The sequence below is a fragment of the Vulpes vulpes genome, unplaced genomic scaffold, assembly GCF_048418805.1.
Source record: "Vulpes vulpes isolate BD-2025 unplaced genomic scaffold, VulVul3 u000000749, whole genome shotgun sequence".
Classification (NCBI taxonomy): Eukaryota; Metazoa; Chordata; class Mammalia; order Carnivora; family Canidae; genus Vulpes; species Vulpes vulpes.
Window position 1 is genome coordinate 1 of NW_027325752.1, and position 25,257 is coordinate 25,257.

General features: G+C 76.1%; 14 non-coding genes across 14 annotated transcripts; all 14 read left to right on the plus strand.

Moving 5' to 3' along the window:
* Positions 1–807: 807 nt before the first annotated feature.
* LOC140596800 (5S ribosomal RNA) lies at positions 808–926 on the plus strand. Its single transcript, XR_011998671.1, has one exon. It is a non-coding gene; the product is annotated as a 5S ribosomal RNA (ribosomal RNA).
* A 1,646-nt stretch (positions 927–2,572) lies between these two features.
* LOC140596885 (5S ribosomal RNA) lies at positions 2,573–2,691 on the plus strand. The gene has a single exon (XR_011998755.1). It is a non-coding gene; the product is annotated as a 5S ribosomal RNA (ribosomal RNA).
* Positions 2,692–4,337: 1,646 nt separating this feature from the next.
* Positions 4,338–4,456, plus strand: LOC140596896 (5S ribosomal RNA). The gene has a single exon (XR_011998766.1). It is a non-coding gene; the product is annotated as a 5S ribosomal RNA (ribosomal RNA).
* Positions 4,457–6,141: 1,685 nt separating this feature from the next.
* LOC140596907 (5S ribosomal RNA) lies at positions 6,142–6,260 on the plus strand. The gene has a single exon (XR_011998777.1). It is a non-coding gene; the product is annotated as a 5S ribosomal RNA (ribosomal RNA).
* Positions 6,261–7,948: 1,688 nt separating this feature from the next.
* LOC140596918 (5S ribosomal RNA) lies at positions 7,949–8,067 on the plus strand. The gene has a single exon (XR_011998788.1). It is a non-coding gene; the product is annotated as a 5S ribosomal RNA (ribosomal RNA).
* A 1,684-nt stretch (positions 8,068–9,751) lies between these two features.
* LOC140596806 (5S ribosomal RNA) lies at positions 9,752–9,870 on the plus strand. Its single transcript, XR_011998677.1, has one exon. It is a non-coding gene; the product is annotated as a 5S ribosomal RNA (ribosomal RNA).
* Positions 9,871–11,524: 1,654 nt separating this feature from the next.
* LOC140596817 (5S ribosomal RNA) lies at positions 11,525–11,643 on the plus strand. Its single transcript, XR_011998688.1, has one exon. It is a non-coding gene; the product is annotated as a 5S ribosomal RNA (ribosomal RNA).
* Positions 11,644–13,293: 1,650 nt separating this feature from the next.
* On the plus strand, positions 13,294–13,412 carry LOC140596828 (5S ribosomal RNA). The gene has a single exon (XR_011998699.1). It is a non-coding gene; the product is annotated as a 5S ribosomal RNA (ribosomal RNA).
* Positions 13,413–15,096: 1,684 nt separating this feature from the next.
* On the plus strand, positions 15,097–15,215 carry LOC140596839 (5S ribosomal RNA). The gene has a single exon (XR_011998710.1). It is a non-coding gene; the product is annotated as a 5S ribosomal RNA (ribosomal RNA).
* Positions 15,216–16,866: 1,651 nt separating this feature from the next.
* Positions 16,867–16,985, plus strand: LOC140596850 (5S ribosomal RNA). Its single transcript, XR_011998721.1, has one exon. It is a non-coding gene; the product is annotated as a 5S ribosomal RNA (ribosomal RNA).
* A 1,648-nt stretch (positions 16,986–18,633) lies between these two features.
* On the plus strand, positions 18,634–18,752 carry LOC140596861 (5S ribosomal RNA). Its single transcript, XR_011998732.1, has one exon. It is a non-coding gene; the product is annotated as a 5S ribosomal RNA (ribosomal RNA).
* Positions 18,753–20,414: 1,662 nt separating this feature from the next.
* LOC140596872 (5S ribosomal RNA) lies at positions 20,415–20,533 on the plus strand. The gene has a single exon (XR_011998743.1). It is a non-coding gene; the product is annotated as a 5S ribosomal RNA (ribosomal RNA).
* Positions 20,534–22,216: 1,683 nt separating this feature from the next.
* On the plus strand, positions 22,217–22,335 carry LOC140596882 (5S ribosomal RNA). The gene has a single exon (XR_011998752.1). It is a non-coding gene; the product is annotated as a 5S ribosomal RNA (ribosomal RNA).
* Positions 22,336–23,999: 1,664 nt separating this feature from the next.
* Positions 24,000–24,118, plus strand: LOC140596883 (5S ribosomal RNA). Its single transcript, XR_011998753.1, has one exon. It is a non-coding gene; the product is annotated as a 5S ribosomal RNA (ribosomal RNA).
* The last annotated feature ends 1,139 nt before the right edge of the window (positions 24,119–25,257 follow it).

Genomic DNA, 25,257 nt, shown 5'->3' on the forward strand with positions numbered 1-25,257 from the left:
AAAAGGGCCGCGCGCAACACAGCAAGAGACACAAGAGAGACTCGCTCCGCGCCTGGGCGTGGGCGCCGCGCACGCAACACAGGCACACGGTCCCGCGGCGGTTCGGCTGATGGGCAGGAATGGGGGCAGAACGGCATCCCTGACACCGTGGCTGCAGGGCCCGCGGCTGCCAGGGCTCCTAAGGCAGCTCCAGGACCTGCGCCCCTCCGGCGGGGTGGCTGCCTCGCCCCCACAGGCCTTGTGGCCCAGCTCCGAGTGCCCGTGTCCCTCCGTCTGTGTGTGTGTGTGTGTGTGTGTCTGTCTGTCTGTCGTGGGCACCTGTGTCTGTGTCCCTGCCTGTCCGAGGATGGGGTCCGGCGGCGCGGGCGGCCCCGGCTTGGCTTTGAGCCAGGCCGGCTGAAGAACAGGAGAGGCCAGGGGTCGTCCGGAGCCGGCCGGCGCCGGCCCGCGGCACCCCCCCAGCCAGTGAGCGGTCCGAGGTGGGGCGGCGTGCCATCCGGGGAGCCGAGCGGCGGCGACGCGCCCGCCAGGCCGGGGACGGGAGCGCGCCCGGGCTCCGGCGACAGCCTCCGCTCCGGGGTGCGGGAGGCGTCTTGGCCCCCACCCCCCCCGCCCGGCCCGGGGCAGGCGCCCTCCGCCACCCCGGGCGCGGCGCGGGAGGCGGTCAGTCAATCAATCAGTCGGGCCGGCAGGCGAGCATGCAGGCGGGCTGGCGCGATCGGGCGGGCGGAGGGCTGAGGAGCGGCGGGCGCCTGGCCCGGAGAGGCGCAGAGCAGGCTCTTGGGGCGCCCAGCGGCAGCCGCGGACGTCTACGGCCATACCACCCTGAACGCGCCCGATCTCGTCTGATCTCGGAAGCTAAGCAGGGTCGGGCCTGGTTAGTACTTGGATGGGAGACCGCCTGGGAATACCGGGTGCTGTAGGCTTTTTTTCCTCGGCCTTTTGCCTGCCTTCCTGTCTGTCCCTTGGCCGCCAACGCCCCCTCGACCAACGCGGCGGCGGCGGCGGCGGCGGCGGCGGCGCCCCCCTCCGGGCGACCCGTGGCATGGCCCCCGCCCCGCCGGAAGCACCGCAGGGCGCCGCGGAGCACCGAGGGCGCCGGCTGCACGGGCAGGAGGCCACACACATGCACCACCTCCTCTTCCTCTCAAGCCCTTCACCCTCGCAGCCCGCCCTTCAAGCACACCCACCCACGTCCTAGCCGGCCGCGCGTCCCAGGGCGCCGCGGGGGCCCGAAGGCGGCCGACGGAGGGGACGGGGCGACAGCAGGAACCTCGGGGCCGGGGCGGGGAGGGGGCGGTCGCTGGGGGGAGCCGGGCGGGGGCTGGATCCCGTCTCCGCAGGCCTGCGAGCCCCTCCGGGGGGCCGGGGCGGGGCTTTGGGGGCCGGGGCCGGGGCGGGGCTTTGGGGGCCGGGGCCGGGGCCGGGGCCCTCCTCGCCCCGCCCCAATCTCCGCCCCCAGGCCCGCCCCCAGCCCCTAGCAATTCCCTGGCACCGCCCCCAGCCTCCAAGCCACCCAGCCACCCGCAACCCCCCCCACCTTCGGCCCGGGCCCGCCTGCACCTTCTCTCCGAAGGACATGCCCTGCCTCCCCCGCGGACCACCGTCCCTTCGGCCCTCAGCCACGACGTCCACGCTCCGCGGGCCCGGGACACCAGATGGCCCGACCGCCCGGGGCCTCAGGCCCCGTTGGCACCGGGCTGCGCGCTCCGCGGCCCCGCAACAGCCAAGGCCACAGCGACGCGGGGGCGGCCGGCACCCATGCCGAAAAGGGCCGCGCGCAACACAGCAAGAGACACAAGAGAGACTCGCTCCGCGCCTGGGCGTGGGCGCCGCGCACGCAACACAGGCACACGGTCCCGCGGCGGTTCGGCTGATGGGCAGGAATGGGGGCAGAACGGCATCCCTGACACCGTGGCTGCAGGGCCCGCGGCTGCCAGGGCTCCTAAGGCAGCTCCAGGGCCTGCGCCCCTCCGGCGGGGTGGCTGCCTCGCCCCCACAGGCCTTGTGGCCCAGCTCCGAGTGCCCGTGTCCCTCCGTCTGTGTGTGTGTGTGTGTGTGTCTGTCTGTCTGTCGTGGGCACCTGTGTCTGTGTCCCTGCCTGTCCGAGGATGGGGTCCGGCGGCGCGGGCGGCCCCGGCTTGGCTTTGAGCCAGGCCGGCTGAAGAACAGGAGAGGCCAGGGGTCGTCCGGAGCCGGCCGGCGCCGGCCCGCGGCACCCCCCCAGCCAGTGAGCGGTCCGAGGTGGGGCGGCGTGCCATCCGGGGAGCCGAGCGGCGGCGACGCGCCCGCCAGGCCGGGGACGGGAGCGCGCCCGGGCTCCGGCGACAGCCTCCGCTCCGGGGTGCGGGAGGCGTCTTGGCCCCCACCCCCCCCGCCCGGCCCGGGGCAGGCGCCCTCCGCCACCCCGGGCGCGGCGCGGGAGGCGGTCAGTCAATCAATCAGTCGGGCCGGCAGGCGAGCATGCAGGCGGGCTGGCGCGATCGGGCGGGCGGAGGGCTGAGGAGCGGCGGGCGCCTGGCCCGGAGAGGCGCAGAGCAGGCTCTTGGGGCGCCCAGCGGCAGCCGCGGACGTCTACGGCCATACCACCCTGAACGCGCCCGATCTCGTCTGATCTCGGAAGCTAAGCAGGGTCGGGCCTGGTTAGTACTTGGATGGGAGACCGCCTGGGAATACCGGGTGCTGTAGGCTTTTTTTCCTCGGCCTTTTGCCTGCCTTCCTGTCTGTCCCTTGGCCGCCAACGCCCCCTCGACCAACGCGGCGGCGGCGGCGGCGGCGGCGGCGGCGCCCCCCTCCGGGCGACCCGTGGCATGGCCCCCGCCCCGCCGGAAGCACCGCAGGGCGCCGCGGAGCACCGAGGGCGCCGGCTGCACGGGCAGGAGGCCACACACATGCACCACCTCCTCTTCCTCTCAAGCCCTTCACCCTCGCAGCCCGCCCTTCAAGCACACCCACCCACGTCCTAGCCGGCCGCGCGTCACAGGGCGCCGCGGGGGCCCGAAGGCGGCCGACGGAGGGGACGGGGCGACAGCAGGAACCTCGGGGCCGGGGCGGGGAGGGGGCGGTCGCTGGGGGGAGCCGGGCGGGGGCTGGATCCCGTCTCCGCAGGCCTGCGAGCCCCTCCGGGGGGCCGGGGCGGGGCTTTGGGGGCCGGGGCCGGGGCGGGGCTTTGGGGGCCGGGGCCGGGGCCGGGGCCCTCCTCGCCCCGCCCCAATCTCCGCCCCCAGGCCCGCCCCCAGCCCCTAGCAATTCCCTGGCACCGCCCCCAGCCTCCAAGCCACCCAGCCACCCGCAACCCCCCCCACCTTCGGCCCGGGCCCGCCTGCACCTTCTCTCCGAAGGACATGCCCTGCCTCCCCCGCGGACCACCGTCCCTTCGGCCCTCAGCCACGACGTCCACGCTCCGCGGGCCCGGGACACCAGATGGCCCGACCGCCCGGGGCCTCAGGCCCCGTTGGCACCGGGCTGCGCGCTCCGCGGCCCCGCAACAGCCAAGGCCACAGCGACGCGGGGGCGGCCGGCACCCATGCCGAAAAGGGCCGCGCGCAACACAGCAAGAGACACAAGAGAGACTCGCTCCGCGCCTGGGCGTGGGCGCCGCGCACGCAACACAGGCACACGGTCCCGCGGCGGTTCGGCTGATGGGCAGGAATGGGGGCAGAACGGCATCCCTGACACCGTGGCTGCAGGGCCCGCGGCTGCCAGGGCTCCTAAGGCAGCTCCAGGGCCTGCGCCCCTCCGGCGGGGTGGCTGCCTCGCCCCCACAGGCCTTGTGGCCCAGCTCCGAGTGCCCGTGTCCCTCCGTCTGTGTGTGTGTGTGTGTGTGTCTGTCTGTCTGTCGTGGGCACCTGTGTCTGTGTCCCTGCCTGTCCGAGGATGGGGTCCGGCGGCGCGGGCGGCCCCGGCTTGGCTTTGAGCCAGGCCGGCTGAAGAACAGGAGAGGCCAGGGGTCGTCCGGAGCCGGCCGGCGCCGGCCCGCGGCACCCCCCCAGCCAGTGAGCGGTCCGAGGTGGGGCGGCGTGCCATCCGGGGAGCCGAGCGGCGGCGACGCGCCCGCCAGGCCGGGGACGGGAGCGCGCCCGGGCTCCGGCGACAGCCTCCGCTCCGGGGTGCGGGAGGCGTCTTGGCCCCCACCCCCCCCGCCCGGCCCGGGGCAGGCGCCCTCCGCCACCCCGGGCGCGGCGCGGGAGGCGGTCAGTCAATCAATCAGTCGGGCCGGCAGGCGAGCATGCAGGCGGGCTGGCGCGATCGGGCGGGCGGAGGGCTGAGGAGCGGCGGGCGCCTGGCCCGGAGAGGCGCAGAGCAGGCTCTTGGGGCGCCCAGCGGCAGCCGCGGACGTCTACGGCCATACCACCCTGAACGCGCCCGATCTCGTCTGATCTCGGAAGCTAAGCAGGGTCGGGCCTGGTTAGTACTTGGATGGGAGACCGCCTGGGAATACCGGGTGCTGTAGGCTTTTTTTCCTCGGCCTTTTGCCTGCCTTCCTGTCTGTCCCTTGGCCGCCAACGCCCCCTCGACCAACGCGGCGGCGGCGGCGGCGGCGGCGGCGGCGGCGGCGGCGGCGGCGGCGCCCCCCTCCGGGCGACCCGTGGCATGGCCCCCGCCCCGCTGGAAGCACCGCAGGGCGCCGCGGAGCACCGAGGGCGCCGGCTGCACGGGCAGGAGGCCACACACATGCACCACCTCCTCTTCCTCTCAAGCCCTTCACCCTCGCAGCCCGCCCTTCAAGCACACCCACCCACGTCCTAGCCGGCCGCGCGTCCCAGGGCGCCGCGGGGGCCCGAAGGCGGCCGACGGAGGGGACGGGGCGACAGCAGGAACCTCGGGGCCGGGGCGGGGAGGGGGCGGTCGCTGGGGGGAGCCGGGCGGGGGCTGGATCCCGTCTCCGCAGGCCTGCGAGCCCCTCCGGGGGGCCGGGGCGGGGCTTTGGGGGCCGGGGCCGGGGCGGGGCTTTGGGGGCCGGGGCCGGGGCCGGGGCCGGGCCCGCCTGCGGGCCCTCCTCGCCCCGCCCCAATCTCCGCCCCCAGGCCCGCCCCCAGCCCCTAGCAATTCCCTGGCACCGCCCCCAGCCTCCAAGCCACCCAGCCACCCGCAACCCCCCCCACCTTCGGCCCGGGCCCGCCTGCACCTTCTCTCCGAAGGACATGCCCTGCCTCCCCCGCGGACCACCGTCCCTTCGGCCCTCAGCCACGACGTCCACGCTCCGCGGGCCCGGGACACCAGATGGCCCGACCGCCCGGGGCCTCAGGCCCCGTTGGCACCGGGCTGCGCGCTCCGCGGCCCCGCAACAGCCAAGGCCACAGCGACGCGGGGGCGGCCGGCACCCATGCCGAAAAGGGCCGCGCGCAACACAGCAAGAGACACAAGAGAGACTCGCTCCGCGCCTGGGCGTGGGCGCCGCGCACGCAACACAGGCACACGGTCCCGCGGCGGTTCGGCTGATGGGCAGGAATGGGGGCAGAACGGCATCCCTGACACCGTGGCTGCAGGGCCCGCGGCTGCCAGGGCTCCTAAGGCAGCTCCAGGGCCTGCGCCCCTCCGGCGGGGTGGCTGCCTCGCCCCCACAGGCCTTGTGGCCCAGCTCCGAGTGCCCGTGTCCCTCCGTCTGTGTGTGTGTGTGTGTGTGTGTGTCTGTCTGTCTGTCGTGGGCACCTGTGTCTGTGTCCCTGCCTGTCCGAGGATGGGGTCCGGCGGCGCGGGCGGCCCCGGCTTGGCTTTGAGCCAGGCCGGCTGAAGAACAGGAGAGGCCAGGGGTCGTCCGGAGCCGGCCGGCGCCGGCCCGCGGCACCCCCCCAGCCAGTGAGCGGTCCGAGGTGGGGCGGCGTGCCATCCGGGGAGCCGAGCGGCGGCGACGCGCCCGCCAGGCCGGGGACGGGAGCGCGCCCGGGCTCCGGCGACAGCCTCCGCTCCGGGGTGCGGGAGGCGTCTTGGCCCCCACCCCCCCCGCCCGGCCCGGGGCAGGCGCCCTCCGCCACCCCGGGCGCGGCGCGGGAGGCGGTCAGTCAATCAATCAGTCGGGCCGGCAGGCGAGCATGCAGGCGGGCTGGCGCGATCGGGCGGGCGGAGGGCTGAGGAGCGGCGGGCGCCTGGCCCGGAGAGGCGCAGAGCAGGCTCTTGGGGCGCCCAGCGGCAGCCGCGGACGTCTACGGCCATACCACCCTGAACGCGCCCGATCTCGTCTGATCTCGGAAGCTAAGCAGGGTCGGGCCTGGTTAGTACTTGGATGGGAGACCGCCTGGGAATACCGGGTGCTGTAGGCTTTTTTTCCTCGGCCTTTTGCCTGCCTTCCTGTCTGTCCCTTGGCCGCCAACGCCCCCTCGACCAACGCGGCGGCGGCGGCGGCGGCGGCGGCGGCGGCGGCGGCGGCGGCGGCGGCGCCCCCCTCCGGGCGACCCGTGGCATGGCCCCCGCCCCGCCGGAAGCACCGCAGGGCGCCGCGGAGCACCGAGGGCGCCGGCTGCACGGGCAGGAGGCCACACACATGCACCACCTCCTCTTCCTCTCAAGCCCTTCACCCTCGCAGCCCGCCCTTCAAGCACACCCACCCACGTCCTAGCCGGCCGCGCGTCCCAGGGCGCCGCGGGGGCCCGAAGGCGGCCGACGGAGGGGACGGGGCGACAGCAGGAACCTCGGGGCCGGGGCGGGGAGGGGGCGGTCGCTGGGGGGAGCCGGGCGGGGGCTGGATCCCGTCTCCGCAGGCCTGCGAGCCCCTCCGGGGGGCCGGGGCGGGGCTTTGGGGGCCGGGGCCGGGGCGGGGCTTTGGGGGCCGGGGCCGGGGCCGGGGCCGGGCCCGCCTGCGGGCCCTCCTCGCCCCGCCCCAATCTCCGCCCCCAGGCCCGCCCCCAGCCCCTAGCAATTCCCTGGCACCGCCCCCAGCCTCCAAGCCACCCAGCCACCCGCAACCCCCCCCACCTTCGGCCCGGGCCCGCCTGCACCTTCTCTCCGAAGGACATGCCCTGCCTCCCCCGCGGACCACCGTCCCTTCGGCCCTCAGCCACGACGTCCACGCTCCGCGGGCCCGGGACACCAGATGGCCCGACCGCCCGGGGCCTCAGGCCCCGTTGGCACCGGGCTGCGCGCTCCGCGGCCCCGCAACAGCCAAGGCCACAGCGACGCGGGGGCGGCCGGCACCCATGCCGAAAAGGGCCGCGCGCAACACAGCAAGAGACACAAGAGAGACTCGCTCCGCGCCTGGGCGTGGGCGCCGCGCACGCAACACAGGCACACGGTCCCGCGGCGGTTCGGCTGATGGGCAGGAATGGGGGCAGAACGGCATCCCTGACACCGTGGCTGCAGGGCCCGCGGCTGCCAGGGCTCCTAAGGCAGCTCCAGGGCCTGCGCCCCTCCGGCGGGGTGGCTGCCTCGCCCCCACAGGCCTTGTGGCCCAGCTCCGAGTGCCCGTGTCCCTCCGTCTGTGTGTGTGTGTGTGTGTGTGTGTCTGTCTGTCTGTCGTGGGCACCTGTGTCTGTGTCCCTGCCTGTCCGAGGATGGGGTCCGGCGGCGCGGGCGGCCCCGGCTTGGCTTTGAGCCAGGCCGGCTGAAGAACAGGAGAGGCCAGGGGTCGTCCGGAGCCGGCCGGCGCCGGCCCGCGGCACCCCCCCAGCCAGTGAGCGGTCCGAGGTGGGGCGGCGTGCCATCCGGGGAGCCGAGCGGCGGCGACGCGCCCGCCAGGCCGGGGACGGGAGCGCGCCCGGGCTCCGGCGACAGCCTCCGCTCCGGGGTGCGGGAGGCGTCTTGGCCCCCACCCCCCCCGCCCGGCCCGGGGCAGGCGCCCTCCGCCACCCCGGGCGCGGCGCGGGAGGCGGTCAGTCAATCAATCAGTCGGGCCGGCAGGCGAGCATGCAGGCGGGCTGGCGCGATCGGGCGGGCGGAGGGCTGAGGAGCGGCGGGCGCCTGGCCCGGAGAGGCGCAGAGCAGGCTCTTGGGGCGCCCAGCGGCAGCCGCGGACGTCTACGGCCATACCACCCTGAACGCGCCCGATCTCGTCTGATCTCGGAAGCTAAGCAGGGTCGGGCCTGGTTAGTACTTGGATGGGAGACCGCCTGGGAATACCGGGTGCTGTAGGCTTTTTTTCCTCGGCCTTTTGCCTGCCTTCCTGTCTGTCCCTTGGCCGCCAACGCCCCCTCGACCAACGCGGCGGCGGCGGCGGCGGCGGCGGCGGCGGCGGCGGCGGCGGCGGCGGCGCCCCCCTCCGGGCGACCCGTGGCATGGCCCCCGCCCCGCCGGAAGCACCGCAGGGCGCCGCGGAGCACCGAGGGCGCCGGCTGCACGGGCAGGAGGCCACACACATGCACCACCTCCTCTTCCTCTCAAGCCCTTCACCCTCGCAGCCCGCCCTTCAAGCACACCCACCCACGTCCTAGCCGGCCGCGCGTCCCAGGGCGCCGCGGGGGCCCGAAGGCGGCCGACGGAGGGGACGGGGCGACAGCAGGAACCTCGGGGCCGGGGCGGGGAGGGGGCGGTCGCTGGGGGGAGCCGGGCGGGGGCTGGATCCCGTCTCCGCAGGCCTGCGAGCCCCTCCGGGGGGCCGGGGCGGGGCTTTGGGGGCCGGGGCCGGGGCGGGGCTTTGGGGGCCGGGGCCGGGGCCGGGGCCGGGCCCGCCTGCGGGCCCTCCTCGCCCCGCCCCAATCTCCGCCCCCAGGCCCGCCCCCAGCCCCTAGCAATTCCCTGGCACCGCCCCCAGCCTCCAAGCCACCCAGCCACCCGCAACCCCCCCCACCTTCGGCCCGGGCCCGCCTGCACCTTCTCTCCGAAGGACATGCCCTGCCTCCCCCGCGGACCACCGTCCCTTCGGCCCTCAGCCACGACGTCCACGCTCCGCGGGCCCGGGACACCAGATGGCCCGACCGCCCGGGGCCTCAGGCCCCGTTGGCACCGGGCTGCGCGCTCCGCGGCCCCGCAACAGCCAAGGCCACAGCGACGCGGGGGCGGCCGGCACCCATGCCGAAAAGGGCCGCGCGCAACACAGCAAGAGACACAAGAGAGACTCGCTCCGCGCCTGGGCGTGGGCGCCGCGCACGCAACACAGGCACACGGTCCCGCGGCGGTTCGGCTGATGGGCAGGAATGGGGGCAGAACGGCATCCCTGACACCGTGGCTGCAGGGCCCGCGGCTGCCAGGGCTCCTAAGGCAGCTCCAGGGCCTGCGCCCCTCCGGCGGGGTGGCTGCCTCGCCCCCACAGGCCTTGTGGCCCAGCTCCGAGTGCCCGTGTCCCTCCGTCTGTGTGTGTGTGTGTGTGTGTCTGTCTGTCTGTCGTGGGCACCTGTGTCTGTGTCCCTGCCTGTCCGAGGATGGGGTCCGGCGGCGCGGGCGGCCCCGGCTTGGCTTTGAGCCAGGCCGGCTGAAGAACAGGAGAGGCCAGGGGTCGTCCGGAGCCGGCCGGCGCCGGCCCGCGGCACCCCCCCAGCCAGTGAGCGGTCCGAGGTGGGGCGGCGTGCCATCCGGGGAGCCGAGCGGCGGCGACGCGCCCGCCAGGCCGGGGACGGGAGCGCGCCCGGGCTCCGGCGACAGCCTCCGCTCCGGGGTGCGGGAGGCGTCTTGGCCCCCACCCCCCCCGCCCGGCCCGGGGCAGGCGCCCTCCGCCACCCCGGGCGTGGCGCGGGAGGCGGTCAGTCAATCAATCAGTCGGGCCGGCAGGCGAGCATGCAGGCGGGCTGGCGCGATCGGGCGGGCGGAGGGCTGAGGAGCGGCGGGCGCCTGGCCCGGAGAGGCGCAGAGCAGGCTCTTGGGGCGCCCAGCGGCAGCCGCGGACGTCTACGGCCATACCACCCTGAACGCGCCCGATCTCGTCTGATCTCGGAAGCTAAGCAGGGTCGGGCCTGGTTAGTACTTGGATGGGAGACCGCCTGGGAATACCGGGTGCTGTAGGCTTTTTTTCCTCGGCCTTTTGCCTGCCTTCCTGTCTGTCCCTTGGCCGCCAACGCCCCCTCGACCAACGCGGCGGCGGCGGCGGCGGCGGCGGCGGCGGCGGCGGCGCCCCCCTCCGGGCGACCCGTGGCATGGCCCCCGCCCCGCCGGAAGCACCGCAGGGCGCCGCGGAGCACCGAGGGCGCCGGCTGCACGGGCAGGAGGCCACACACATGCACCACCTCCTCTTCCTCTCAAGCCCTTCACCCTCGCAGCCCGCCCTTCAAGCACACCCACCCACGTCCTAGCCGGCCGCGCGTCCCAGGGCGCCGCGGGGGCCCGAAGGCGGCCGACGGAGGGGACGGGGCGACAGCAGGAACCTCGGGGCCGGGGCGGGGAGGGGGCGGTCGCTGGGGGGAGCCGGGCGGGGGCTGGATCCCGTCTCCGCAGGCCTGCGAGCCCCTCCGGGGGGCCGGGGCGGGGCTTTGGGGGCCGGGGCCGGGGCCGGGGCCGGGGCCGGGCCCACCTGCGGGCCCTCCTCGCCCCGCCCCAATCTCCGCCCCCAGGCCCGCCCCCAGCCCCTAGCAATTCCCTGGCACCGCCCCCAGCCTCCAAGCCACCCAGCCACCCGCAACCCCCCCCACCTTCGGCCCGGGCCCGCCTGCACCTTCTCTCCGAAGGACATGCCCTGCCTCCCCCGCGGACCACCGTCCCTTCGGCCCTCAGCCACGACGTCCACGCTCCGCGGGCCCGGGACACCAGATGGCCCGACCGCCCGGGGCCTCAGGCCCCGTTGGCACCGGGCTGCGCGCTCCGCGGCCCCGCAACAGCCAAGGCCACAGCGACGCGGGGGCGGCCGGCACCCATGCCGAAAAGGGCCGCGCGCAACACAGCAAGAGACACAAGAGAGACTCGCTCCGCGCCTGGGCGTGGGCGCCGCGCACGCAACACAGGCACACGGTCCCGCGGCGGTTCGGCTGATGGGCAGGAATGGGGGCAGAACGGCATCCCTGACACCGTGGCTGCAGGGCCCGCGGCTGCCAGGGCTCCTAAGGCAGCTCCAGGGCCTGCGCCCCTCCGGCGGGGTGGCTGCCTCGCCCCCACAGGCCTTGTGGCCCAGCTCCGAGTGCCCGTGTCCCTCCGTCTGTGTGTGTGTGTGTGTGTGTGTCTGTCTGTCTGTCGTGGGCACCTGTGTCTGTGTCCCTGCCTGTCCGAGGATGGGGTCCGGCGGCGCGGGCGGCCCCGGCTTGGCTTTGAGCCAGGCCGGCTGAAGAACAGGAGAGGCCAGGGGTCGTCCGGAGCCGGCCGGCGCCGGCCCGCGGCACCCCCCCAGCCAGTGAGCGGTCCGAGGTGGGGCGGCGTGCCATCCGGGGAGCCGAGCGGCGGCGACGCGCCCGCCAGGCCGGGGACGGGAGCGCGCCCGGGCTCCGGCGACAGCCTCCGCTCCGGGGTGCGGGAGGCGTCTTGGCCCCCACCCCCCCCGCCCGGCCCGGGGCAGGCGCCCTCCGCCACCCCGGGCGCGGCGCGGGAGGCGGTCAGTCAATCAATCAGTCGGGCCGGCAGGCGAGCATGCAGGCGGGCTGGCGCGATCGGGCGGGCGGAGGGCTGAGGAGCGGCGGGCGCCTGGCCCGGAGAGGCGCAGAGCAGGCTCTTGGGGCGCCCAGCGGCAGCCGCGGACGTCTACGGCCATACCACCCTGAACGCGCCCGATCTCGTCTGATCTCGGAAGCTAAGCAGGGTCGGGCCTGGTTAGTACTTGGATGGGAGACCGCCTGGGAATACCGGGTGCTGTAGGCTTTTTTTCCTCGGCCTTTTGCCTGCCTTCCTGTCTGTCCCTTGGCCGCCAACGCCCCCTCGACCAACGCGGCGGCGGCGGCGGCGGCGGCGGCGGCGCCCCCCTCCGGGCGACCCGTGGCATGGCCCCCGCCCCGCCGGAAGCACCGCAGGGCGCCGCGGAGCACCGAGGGCGCCGGCTGCACGGGCAGGAGGCCACACACATGCACCACCTCCTCTTCCTCTCAAGCCCTTCACCCTCGCAGCCCGCCCTTCAAGCACACCCACCCACGTCCTAGCCGGCCGCGCGTCCCAGGGCGCCGCGGGGGCCCGAAGGCGGCCGACGGAGGGGACGGGGCGACAGCAGGAACCTCGGGGCCGGGGCGGGGAGGGGGCGGTCGCTGGGGGGAGCCGGGCGGGGGCTGGATCCCGTCTCCGCAGGCCTGCGAGCCCCTCCGGGGGGCCGGGGCGGGGCTTTGGGGGCCGGGGCCGGGGCGGGGCTTTGGGGGCCGGGGCCGGGGCCGGGGCCCTCCTCGCCCCGCCCCAATCTCCGCCCCCAGGCCCGCCCCCAGCCCCTAGCAATTCCCTGGCACCGCCCCCAGCCTCCAAGCCACCCAGCCACCCGCAACCCCCCCCACCTTCGGCCCGGGCCCGCCTGCACCTTCTCTCCGAAGGACATGCCCTGCCTCCCCCGCGGACCACCGTCCCTTCGGCCCTCAGCCACGACGTCCACGCTCCGCGGGCCCGGGACACCAGATGGCCCGACCGCCCGGGGCCTCAGGCCCCGTTGGCACCGGGCTGCGCGCTCCGCGGCCCCGCAACAGCCAAGGCCACAGCGACGCGGGGGCGGCCGGCACCCATGCCGAAAAGGGCCGCGCGCAACACAGCAAGAGACACAAGAGAGACTCGCTCCGCGCCTGGGCGTGGGCGCCGCGCACGCAACACAGGCACACGGTCCCGCGGCGGTTCGGCTGATGGGCAGGAATGGGGGCAGAACGGCATCCCTGACACCGTGGCTGCAGGGCCCGCGGCTGCCAGGGCTCCTAAGGCAGCTCCAGGGCCTGCGCCCCTCCGGCGGGGTGGCTGCCTCGCCCCCACAGGCCTTGTGGCCCAGCTCCGAGTGCCCGTGTCCCTCCGTCTGTGTGTGTGTGTGTGTGTGTGTGTCTGTCTGTCTGTCGTGGGCACCTGTGTCTGTGTCCCTGCCTGTCCGAGGATGGGGTCCGGCGGCGCGGGCGGCCCCGGCTTGGCTTTGAGCCAGGCCGGCTGAAGAACAGGAGAGGCCAGGGGTCGTCCGGAGCCGGCCGGCGCCGGCCCGCGGCACCCCCCCAGCCAGTGAGCGGTCCGAGGTGGGGCGGCGTGCCATCCGGGGAGCCGAGCGGCGGCGACGCGCCCGCCAGGCCGGGGACGGGAGCGCGCCCGGGCTCCGGCGACAGCCTCCGCTCCGGGGTGCGGGAGGCGTCTTGGCCCCCACCCCCCCCGCCCGGCCCGGGGCAGGCGCCCTCCGCCACCCCGGGCGCGGCGCGGGAGGCGGTCAGTCAATCAATCAGTCGGGCCGGCAGGCGAGCATGCAGGCGGGCTGGCGCGATCGGGCGGGCGGAGGGCTGAGGAGCGGCGGGCGCCTGGCCCGGAGAGGCGCAGAGCAGGCTCTTGGGGCGCCCAGCGGCAGCCGCGGACGTCTACGGCCATACCACCCTGAACGCGCCCGATCTCGTCTGATCTCGGAAGCTAAGCAGGGTCGGGCCTGGTTAGTACTTGGATGGGAGACCGCCTGGGAATACCGGGTGCTGTAGGCTTTTTTTCCTCGGCCTTTTGCCTGCCTTCCTGTCTGTCCCTTGGCCGCCAACGCCCCCTCGACCAACGCGGCGGCGGCGGCGGCGGCGGCGGCGGCGGCGGCGGCGGCGGCGGCGGCGCCCCCCTCCGGGCGACCCGTGGCATGGCCCCCGCCCCGCCGGAAGCACCGCAGGGCGCCGCGGAGCACCGAGGGCGCCGGCTGCACGGGCAGGAGGCCACACACATGCACCACCTCCTCTTCCTCTCAAGCCCTTCACCCTCGCAGCCCGCCCTTCAAGCACACCCACCCACGTCCTAGCCGGCCGCGCGTCCCAGGGCGCCGCGGGGGCCCGAAGGCGGCCGACGGAGGGGACGGGGCGACAGCAGGAACCTCGGGGCCGGGGCGGGGAGGGGGCGGTCGCTGGGGGGAGCCGGGCGGGGGCTGGATCCCGTCTCCGCAGGCCTGCGAGCCCCTCCGGGGGGCCGGGGCGGGGCTTTGGGGGCCGGGGCCGGGGCGGGGCTTTGGGGGCCGGGGCCGGGGCCGGGGCCGGGCCCGCCTGCGGGCCCTCCTCGCCCCGCCCCAATCTCCGCCCCCAGGCCCGCCCCCAGCCCCTAGCAATTCCCTGGCACCGCCCCCAGCCTCCAAGCCACCCAGCCACCCGCAACCCCCCCCACCTTCGGCCCGGGCCCGCCTGCACCTTCTCTCCGAAGGACATGCCCTGCCTCCCCCGCGGACCACCGTCCCTTCGGCCCTCAGCCACGACGTCCACGCTCCGCGGGCCCGGGACACCAGATGGCCCGACCGCCCGGGGCCTCAGGCCCCGTTGGCACCGGGCTGCGCGCTCCGCGGCCCCGCAACAGCCAAGGCCACAGCGACGCGGGGGCGGCCGGCACCCATGCCGAAAAGGGCCGCGCGCAACACAGCAAGAGACACAAGAGAGACTCGCTCCGCGCCTGGGCGTGGGCGCCGCGCACGCAACACAGGCACACGGTCCCGCGGCGGTTCGGCTGATGGGCAGGAATGGGGGCAGAACGGCATCCCTGACACCGTGGCTGCAGGGCCCGCGGCTGCCAGGGCTCCTAAGGCAGCTCCAGGGCCTGCGCCCCTCCGGCGGGGTGGCTGCCTCGCCCCCACAGGCCTTGTGGCCCAGCTCCGAGTGCCCGTGTCCCTCCGTCTGTGTGTGTGTGTGTGTGTGTCTGTCTGTCTGTCGTGGGCACCTGTGTCTGTGTCCCTGCCTGTCCGAGGATGGGGTCCGGCGGCGCGGGCGGCCCCGGCTTGGCTTTGAGCCAGGCCGGCTGAAGAACAGGAGAGGCCAGGGGTCGTCCGGAGCCGGCCGGCGCCGGCCCGCGGCACCCCCCCAGCCAGTGAGCGGTCCGAGGTGGGGCGGCGTGCCATCCGGGGAGCCGAGCGGCGGCGACGCGCCCGCCAGGCCGGGGACGGGAGCGCGCCCGGGCTCCGGCGACAGCCTCCGCTCCGGGGTGCGGGAGGCGTCTTGGCCCCCACCCCCCCCGCCCGGCCCGGGGCAGGCGCCCTCCGCCACCCCGGGCGTGGCGCGGGAGGCGGTCAGTCAATCAATCAGTCGGGCCGGCAGGCGAGCATGCAGGCGGGCTGGCGCGATCGGGCGGGCGGAGGGCTGAGGAGCGGCGGGCGCCTGGCCCGGAGAGGCGCAGAGCAGGCTCTTGGGGCGCCCAGCGGCAGCCGCGGACGTCTACGGCCATACCACCCTGAACGCGCCCGATCTCGTCTGATCTCGGAAGCTAAGCAGGGTCGGGCCTGGTTAGTACTTGGATGGGAGACCGCCTGGGAATACCGGGTGCTGTAGGCTTTTTTTCCTCGGCCTTTTGCCTGCCTTCCTGTCTGTCCCTTGGCCGCCAACGCCCCCTCGACCAACGCGGCGGCGGCGGCGGCGGCGGCGGCGGCGGCGGCGCCCCCCTCCGGGCGACCCGTGGCATGGCCCCCGCCCCGCCGGAAGCACCGCAGGGCGCCGCGGAGCACCGAGGGCGCCGGCTGCACGGGCAGGAGGCCACACACATGCACCACCTCCTCTTCCTCTCAAGCCCTTCACCCTCGCAGCCCGCCCTTCAAGCACACCCACCCACGTCCTAGCCGGCCGCGCGTCCCAGGGCGCCGCGGGGGCCCGAAGGCGGCCGACGGAGGGGACGGGGCGACAGCAGGAACCTCGGGGCCGGGGCGGGGAGGGGGCGGTCGCTGGGGGGAGCCGGGCGGGGGCTGGATCCCGTCTCCGCAGGCCTGCGAGCCCCTCCGGGGGGCCGGGGCGGGGCTTTGGGGGCCGGGGCCGGGGCCGGGGCCGGGGCCGGGCCCACCTGCGGGCCCTCCTCGCCCCGCCCCAATCTCCGCCCCCAGGCCCGCCCCCAGCCCCTAGCAATTCCCTGGCACCGCCCCCAGCCTCCAAGCCACCCAGCCACCCGCAACCCCCCCCACCTTCGGCCCGGGCCCGCCTGCACCTTCTCTCCGAAGGACATGCCCTGCCTCCCCCGCGGACCACCGTCCCTTCGGCCCTCAGCCACGACGTCCACGCTCCGCGGGCCCGGGACACCAGATGGCCCGACCGCCCGGGGCCTCAGGCCCCGTTGGCACCGGGCTGCGCGCTCCGCGGCCCCGCAACAGCCAAGGCCACAGCGACGCGGGGGCGGCCGGCACCCATGCCGAAAAGGGCCGCGCGCAACACAGCAAGAGACACAAGAGAGACTCGCTCCGCGCCTGGGCGTGGGCGCCGCGCACGCAACACAGGCACACGGTCCCGCGGCGGTTCGGCTGATGGGCAGGAATGGGGGCAGAACGGCATCCCTGACACCGTGGCTGCAGGGCCCGCGGCTGCCAGGGCTCCTAAGGCAGCTCCAGGGCCTGCGCCCCTCCGGCGGGGTGGCTGCCTCGCCCCCACAGGCCTTGTGGCCCAGCTCCGAGTGCCCGTGTCCCTCCGTCTGTGTGTGTGTGTGTGTGTGTGTCTGTCTGTCTGTCGTGGGCACCTGTGTCTGTGTCCCTGCCTGTCCGAGGATGGGGTCCGGCGGCGCGGGCGGCCCCGGCTTGGCTTTGAGCCAGGCCGGCTGAAGAACAGGAGAGGCCAGGGGTCGTCCGGAGCCGGCCGGCGCCGGCCCGCGGCACCCCCCCAGCCAGTGAGCGGTCCGAGGTGGGGCGGCGTGCCATCCGGGGAGCCGAGCGGCGGCGACGCGCCCGCCAGGCCGGGGACGGGAGCGCGCCCGGGCTCCGGCGACAGCCTCCGCTCCGGGGTGCGGGAGGCGTCTTGGCCCCCACCCCCCCCGCCCGGCCCGGGGCAGGCGCCCTCCGCCACCCCGGGCGCGGCGCGGGAGGCGGTCAGTCAATCAATCAGTCGGGCCGGCAGGCGAGCATGCAGGCGGGCTGGCGCGATCGGGCGGGCGGAGGGCTGAGGAGCGGCGGGCGCCTGGCCCGGAGAGGCGCAGAGCAGGCTCTTGGGGCGCCCAGCGGCAGCCGCGGACGTCTACGGCCATACCACCCTGAACGCGCCCGATCTCGTCTGATCTCGGAAGCTAAGCAGGGTCGGGCCTGGTTAGTACTTGGATGGGAGACCGCCTGGGAATACCGGGTGCTGTAGGCTTTTTTTCCTCGGCCTTTTGCCTGCCTTCCTGTCTGTCCCTTGGCCGCCAACGCCCCCTCGACCAACGCGGCGGCGGCGGCGGCGGCGGCGGCGGCGCCCCCCTCCGGGCGACCCGTGGCATGGCCCCCGCCCCGCCGGAAGCACCGCAGGGCGCCGCGGAGCACCGAGGGCGCCGGCTGCACGGGCAGGAGGCCACACACATGCACCACCTCCTCTTCCTCTCAAGCCCTTCACCCTCGCAGCCCGCCCTTCAAGCACACCCACCCACGTCCTAGCCGGCCGCGCGTCCCAGGGCGCCGCGGGGGCCCGAAGGCGGCCGACGGAGGGGACGGGGCGACAGCAGGAACCTCGGGGCCGGGGCGGGGAGGGGGCGGTCGCTGGGGGGAGCCGGGCGGGGGCTGGATCCCGTCTCCGCAGGCCTGCGAGCCCCTCCGGGGGGCCGGGGCGGGGCTTTGGGGGCCGGGGCCGGGGCGGGGCTTTGGGGGCCGGGGCCGGGGCCGGGGCCCTCCTCGCCCCGCCCCAATCTCCGCCCCCAGGCCCGCCCCCAGCCCCTAGCAATTCCCTGGCACCGCCCCCAGCCTCCAAGCCACCCAGCCACCCGCAACCCCCCCCACCTTCGGCCCGGGCCCGCCTGCACCTTCTCTCCGAAGGACATGCCCTGCCTCCCCCGCGGACCACCGTCCCTTCGGCCCTCAGCCACGACGTCCACGCTCCGCGGGCCCGGGACACCAGATGGCCCGACCGCCCGGGGCCTCAGGCCCCGTTGGCACCGGGCTGCGCGCTCCGCGGCCCCGCAACAGCCAAGGCCACAGCGACGCGGGGGCGGCCGGCACCCATGCCGAAAAGGGCCGCGCGCAACACAGCAAGAGACACAAGAGAGACTCGCTCCGCGCCTGGGCGTGGGCGCCGCGCACGCAACACAGGCACACGGTCCCGCGGCGGTTCGGCTGATGGGCAGGAATGGGGGCAGAACGGCATCCCTGACACCGTGGCTGCAGGGCCCGCGGCTGCCAGGGCTCCTAAGGCAGCTCCAGGGCCTGCGCCCCTCCGGCGGGGTGGCTGCCTCGCCCCCACAGGCCTTGTGGCCCAGCTCCGAGTGCCCGTGTCCCTCCGTCTGTGTGTGTGTGTGTGTGTGTGTCTGTCTGTCTGTCGTGGGCACCTGTGTCTGTGTCCCTGCCTGTCCGAGGATGGGGTCCGGCGGCGCGGGCGGCCCCGGCTTGGCTTTGAGCCAGGCCGGCTGAAGAACAGGAGAGGCCAGGGGTCGTCCGGAGCCGGCCGGCGCCGGCCCGCGGCACCCCCCCAGCCAGTGAGCGGTCCGAGGTGGGGCGGCGTGCCATCCGGGGAGCCGAGCGGCGGCGACGCGCCCGCCAGGCCGGGGACGGGAGCGCGCCCGGGCTCCGGCGACAGCCTCCGCTCCGGGGTGCGGGAGGCGTCTTGGCCCCCACCCCCCCCGCCCGGCCCGGGGCAGGCGCCCTCCGCCACCCCGGGCGCGGCGCGGGAGGCGGTCAGTCAATCAATCAGTCGGGCCGGCAGGCGAGCATGCAGGCGGGCTGGCGCGATCGGGCGGGCGGAGGGCTGAGGAGCGGCGGGCGCCTGGCCCGGAGAGGCGCAGAGCAGGCTCTTGGGGCGCCCAGCGGCAGCCGCGGACGTCTACGGCCATACCACCCTGAACGCGCCCGATCTCGTCTGATCTCGGAAGCTAAGCAGGGTCGGGCCTGGTTAGTACTTGGATGGGAGACCGCCTGGGAATACCGGGTGCTGTAGGCTTTTTTTCCTCGGCCTTTTGCCTGCCTTCCTGTCTGTCCCTTGGCCGCCAACGCCCCCTCGACCAACGCGGCGGCGGCGGCGGCGGCGGCGGCGGCGGCGGCGGCGGCGGCGCCCCCTCCGGGCGACCCGTGGCATGGCCCCCGCCCCGCCGGAAGCACCGCAGGGCGCCGCGGAGCACCGAGGGCGCCGGCTGCACGGGCAGGAGGCCACACACATGCACCACCTCCTCTTCCTCTCAAGCCCTTCACCCTCGCAGCCCGCCCTTCAAGCACACCCACCCACGTCCTAGCCGGCCGCGCGTCCCAGGGCGCCGCGGGGGCCCGAAGGCGGCCGACGGAGGGGACGGGGCGACAGCAGGAACCTCGGGGCCGGGGCGGGGAGGGGGCGGTCGCTGGGGGGAGCCGGGCGGGGGCTGGATCCCGTCTCCGCAGGCCTGCGAGCCCCTCCGGGGGGCCGGGGCGGGGCTTTGGGGGCCGGGGCCGGGGCGGGGCTTTGGGGGCCGGGGCCGGGGCCGGGGCCCTCCTCGCCCCGCCCCAATCTCCGCCCCCAGGCCCGCCCCCAGCCCCTAGCAATTCCCTGGCACCGCCCCCAGCCTCCAAGCCACCCAGCCACCCGCAACCCCCCCCACCTTCGGCCCGGGCCCGCCTGCACCTTCTCTCCGAAGGACATGCCCTGCCTCCCCCGCGGACCACCGTCCCTTCGGCCCTCAGCCACGACGTCCACGCTCCGCGGGCCCGGGACACCAGATGGCCCGACCGCCCGGGGCCTCAGGCCCCGTTGGCACCGGGCTGCGCGCTCCGCGGCCCCGCAACAGCCAAGGCCACAGCGACGCGGGGGCGGCCGGCACCCATGCCGAAAAGGGCCGCGCGCAACACAGCAAGAGACACAAGAGAGACTCGCTCCGCGCCTGGGCGTGGGCGCCGCGCACGCAACACAGGCACACGGTCCCGCGGCGGTTCGGCTGATGGGCAGGAATGGGGGCAGAACGGCATCCCTGACACCGTGGCTGCAGGGCCCGCGGCTGCCAGGGCTCCTAAGGCAGCTCCAGGGCCTGCGCCCCTCCGGCGGGGTGGCTGCCTCGCCCCCACAGGCCTTGTGGCCCAGCTCCGAGTGCCCGTGTCCCTCCGTCTGTGTGTGTGTGTGTGTGTGTGTCTGTCTGTCTGTCGTGGGCACCTGTGTCTGTGTCCCTGCCTGTCCGAGGATGGGGTCCGGCGGCGCGGGCGGCCCCGGCTTGGCTTTGAGCCAGGCCGGCTGAAGAACAGGAGAGGCCAGGGGTCGTCCGGAGCCGGCCGGCGCCGGCCCGCGGCACCCCCCCAGCCAGTGAGCGGTCCGAGGTGGGGCGGCGTGCCATCCGGGGAGCCGAGCGGCGGCGACGCGCCCGCCAGGCCGGGGACGGGAGCGCGCCCGGGCTCCGGCGACAGCCTCCGCTCCGGGGTGCGGGAGGCGTCTTGGCCCCCACCCCCCCCGCCCGGCCCGGGGCAGGCGCCCTCCGCCACCCCGGGCGCGGCGCGGGAGGCGGTCAGTCAATCAATCAGTCGGGCCGGCAGGCGAGCATGCAGGCGGGCTGGCGCGATCGGGCGGGCGGAGGGCTGAGGAGCGGCGGGCGCCTGGCCCGGAGAGGCGCAGAGCAGGCTCTTGGGGCGCCCAGCGGCAGCCGCGGACGTCTACGGCCATACCACCCTGAACGCGCCCGATCTCGTCTGATCTCGGAAGCTAAGCAGGGTCGGGCCTGGTTAGTACTTGGATGGGAGACCGCCTGGGAATACCGGGTGCTGTAGGCTTTTTTTCCTCGGCCTTTTGCCTGCCTTCCTGTCTGTCCCTTGGCCGCCAACGCCCCCTCGACCAACGCGGCGGCGGCGGCGGCGGCGGCGGCGGCGGCGGCGGCGGCGGCGGCGCCCCCCTCCGGGCGACCCGTGGCATGGCCCCCGCCCCGCCGGAAGCACCGCAGGGCGCCGCGGAGCACCGAGGGCGCCGGCTGCACGGGCAGGAGGCCACACACATGCACCACCTCCTCTTCCTCTCAAGCCCTTCACCCTCGCAGCCCGCCCTTCAAGCACACCCACCCACGTCCTAGCCGGCCGCGCGTCCCAGGGCGCCGCGGGGGCCCGAAGGCGGCCGACGGAGGGGACGGGGCGACAGCAGGAACCTCGGGGCCGGGGCGGGGAGGGGGCGGTCGCTGGGGGGAGCCGGGCGGGGGCTGGATCCCGTCTCCGCAGGCCTGCGAGCCCCTCCGGGGGGCCGGGGCGGGGCTTTGGGGGCCGGGGCCGGGGCGGGGCTTTGGGGGCCGGGGCCGGGGCCGGGGCCGGGCCCGCCTGCGGGCCCTCCTCGCCCCGCCCCAATCTCCGCCCCCAGGCCCGCCCCCAGCCCCTAGCAATTCCCTGGCACCGCCCCCAGCCTCCAAGCCACCCAGCCACCCGCAACCCCCCCCACCTTCGGCCCGGGCCCGCCTGCACCTTCTCTCCGAAGGACATGCCCTGCCTCCCCCGCGGACCACCGTCCCTTCGGCCCTCAGCCACGACGTCCACGCTCCGCGGGCCCGGGACACCAGATGGCCCGACCGCCCGGGGCCTCAGGCCCCGTTGGCACCGGGCTGCGCGCTCCGCGGCCCCGCAACAGCCAAGGCCACAGCGACGCGGGGGCGGCCGGCACCCATGCCGAAAAGGGCCGCGCGCAACACAGCAAGAGACACAAGAGAGACTCGCTCCGCGCCTGGGCGTGGGCGCCGCGCACGCAACACAGGCACACGGTCCCGCGGCGGTTCGGCTGATGGGCAGGAATGGGGGCAGAACGGCATCCCTGACACCGTGGCTGCAGGGCCCGCGGCTGCCAGGGCTCCTAAGGCAGCTCCAGGGCCTGCGCCCCTCCGGCGGGGTGGCTGCCTCGCCCCCACAGGCCTTGTGGCCCAGCTCCGAGTGCCCGTGTCCCTCCGTCTGTGTGTGTGTGTGTGTGTGTGTCTGTCTGTCTGTCGTGGGCACCTGTGTCTGTGTCCCTGCCTGTCCGAGGATGGGGTCCGGCGGCGCGGGCGGCCCCGGCTTGGCTTTGAGCCAGGCCGGCTGAAGAACAGGAGAGGCCAGGGGTCGTCCGGAGCCGGCCGGCGCCGGCCCGCGGCACCCCCCCAGCCAGTGAGCGGTCCGAGGTGGGGCGGCGTGCCATCCGGGGAGCCGAGCGGCGGCGACGCGCCCGCCAGGCCGGGGACGGGAGCGCGCCCGGGCTCCGGCGACAGCCTCCGCTCCGGGGTGCGGGAGGCGTCTTGGCCCCCACCCCCCCCGCCCGGCCCGGGGCAGGCGCCCTCCGCCACCCCGGGCGCGGCGCGGGAGGCGGTCAGTCAATCAATCAGTCGGGCCGGCAGGCGAGCATGCAGGCGGGCTGGCGCGATCGGGCGGGCGGAGGGCTGAGGAGCGGCGGGCGCCTGGCCCGGAGAGGCGCAGAGCAGGCTCTTGGGGCGCCCAGCGGCAGCCGCGGACGTCTACGGCCATACCACCCTGAACGCGCCCGATCTCGTCTGATCTCGGAAGCTAAGCAGGGTCGGGCCTGGTTAGTACTTGGATGGGAGACCGCCTGGGAATACCGGGTGCTGTAGGCTTTTTTTCCTCGGCCTTTTGCCTGCCTTCCTGTCTGTCCCTTGGCCGCCAACGCCCCCTCGACCAACGCGGCGGCGGCGGCGGCGGCGGCGGCGGCGGCGGCGGCGGCGGCGGCGCCCCTCCGGGCGACCCGTGGCATGGCCCCCGCCCCGCCGGAAGCACCGCAGGGCGCCGCGGAGCACCGAGGGCGCCGGCTGCACGGGCAGGAGGCCACACACATGCACCACCTCCTCTTCCTCTCAAGCCCTTCACCCTCGCAGCCCGCCCTTCAAGCACACCCACCCACGTCCTAGCCGGCCGCGCGTCCCAGGGCGCCGCGGGGGCCCGAAGGCGGCCGACGGAGGGGACGGGGCGACAGCAGGAACCTCGGGGCCGGGGCGGGGAGGGGGCGGTCGCTGGGGGGAGCCGGGCGGGGGCTGGATCCCGTCTCCGCAGGCCTGCGAGCCCCTCCGGGGGGCCGGGGCGGGGCTTTGGGGGCCGGGGCCGGGGCGGGGCTTTGGGGGCCGGGGCCGGGGCCGGGGCCCTCCTCGCCCCGCCCCAATCTCCGCCCCCAGGCCCGCCCCCAGCCCCTAGCAATTCCCTGGCACCGCCCCCAGCCTCCAAGCCACCCAGCCACCCGCAACCCCCCCCACCTTCGGCCCGGGCCCGCCTGCACCTTCTCTCCGAAGGACATGCCCTGCCTCCCCCGCGGACCACCGTCCCTTCGGCCCTCAGCCACGACGTCCACGCTCCGCGGGCCCGGGACACCAGATGGCCCGACCGCCCGGGGCCTCAGGCCCCGTTGGCACCGGGCTGCGCGCTCCGCGGCCCCGCAACAGCCAAGGCCACAGCGACGCGGGGGCGGCCGGCACCCATGCCGAAAAGGGCCGCGCGCAACACAGCAAGAGACACAAGAGAGACTCGCTCCGCGCCTGGGCGTGGGCGCCGCGCACGCAACACAGGCACACGGTCCCGCGGCGGTTCGGCTGATGGGCAGGAATGGGGGCAGAACGGCATCCCTGACACCGTGGCTGCAGGGCCCGCGGCTGCCAGGGCTCCTAAGGCAGCTCCAGGGCCTGCGCCCCTCCGGCGGGGTGGCTGCCTCGCCCCCACAGGCCTTGTGGCCCAGCTCCGAGTGCCCGTGTCCCTCCGTCTGTGTGTGTGTGTGTGTGTGTGTCTGTCTGTCTGTCGTGGGCACCTGTGTCTGTGTCCCTGCCTGTCCGAGGATGGGGTCCGGCGGCGCGGGCGGCCCCGGCTTGGCTTTGAGCCAGGCCGGCTGAAGAACAGGAGAGGCCAGGGGTCGTCCGGAGCCGGCCGGCGCCGGCCCGCGGCACCCCCCCAGCCAGTGAGCGGTCCGAGGTGGGGCGGCGTGCCATCCGGGGAGCCGAGCGGCGGCGACGCGCCCGCCAGGCCGGGGACGGGAGCGCGCCCGGGCTCCGGCGACAGCCTCCGCTCCGGGGTGCGGGAGGCGTCTTGGCCCCCACCCCCCCCGCCCGGCCCGGGGCAGGCGCCCTCCGCCACCCCGGGCGCGGCGCGGGAGGCGGTCAGTCAATCAATCAGTCGGGCCGGCAGGCGAGCATGCAGGCGGGCTGGCGCGATCGGGCGGGCGGAGGGCTGAGGAGCGGCGGGCGCCTGGCCCGGAGAGGCGCAGAGCAGGCTCTTGGGGCGCCCAGCGGCAGCCGCGGACGTCTACGGCCATACCACCCTGAACGCGCCCGATCTCGTCTGATCTCGGAAGCTAAGCAGGGTCGGGCCTGGTTAGTACTTGGATGGGAGACCGCCTGGGAATACCGGGTGCTGTAGGCTTTTTTTCCTCGGCCTTTTGCCTGCCTTCCTGTCTGTCCCTTGGCCGCCAACGCCCCCTCGACCAACGCGGCGGCGGCGGCGGCGGCGGCGGCGGCGGCGGCGGCGGCGGCGGCGGCGGCGCCCCCCTCCGGGCGACCCGTGGCATGGCCCCCGCCCCGCCGGAAGCACCGCAGGGCGCCGCGGAGCACCGAGGGCGCCGGCTGCACGGGCAGGAGGCCACACACATGCACCACCTCCTCTTCCTCTCAAGCCCTTCACCCTCGCAGCCCGCCCTTCAAGCACACCCACCCACGTCCTAGCCGGCCGCGCGTCCCAGGGCGCCGCGGGGGCCCGAAGGCGGCCGACGGAGGGGACGGGGCGACAGCAGGAACCTCGGGGCCGGGGCGGGGAGGGGGCGGTCGCTGGGGGGAGCCGGGCGGGGGCTGGATCCCGTCTCCGCAGGCCTGCGAGCCCCTCCGGGGGGCCGGGGCGGGGCTTTGGGGGCCGGGGCCGGGGCGGGGCTTTGGGGGCCGGGGCCGGGGCCGGGGCCCTCCTCGCCCCGCCCCAATCTCCGCCCCCAGGCCCGCCCCCAGCCCCTAGCAATTCCCTGGCACCGCCCCCAGCCTCCAAGCCACCCAGCCACCCGCAACCCCCCCCACCTTCGGCCCGGGCCCGCCTGCACCTTCTCTCCGAAGGACATGCCCTGCCTCCCCCGCGGACCACCGTCCCTTCGGCCCTCAGCCACGACGTCCACGCTCCGCGGGCCCGGGACACCAGATGGCCCGACCGCCCGGGGCCTCAGGCCCCGTTGGCACCGGGCTGCGCGCTCCGCGGCCCCGCAACAGCCAAGGCCACAGCGACGCGGGGGCGGCCGGCACCCATGCCGAAAAGGGCCGCGCGCAACACAGCAAGAGACACAAGAGAGACTCGCTCCGCGCCTGGGCGTGGGCGCCGCGCACGCAACACAGGCACACGGTCCCGCGGCGGTTCGGCTGATGGGCAGGAATGGGGGCAGAACGGCATCCCTGACACCGTGGCTGCAGGGCCCGCGGCTGCCAGGGCTCCTAAGGCAGCTCCAGGGCCTGCGCCCCTCCGGCGGGGTGGCTGCCTCGCCCCCACAGGCCTTGTGGCCCAGCTCCGAGTGCCCGTGTCCCTCCGTC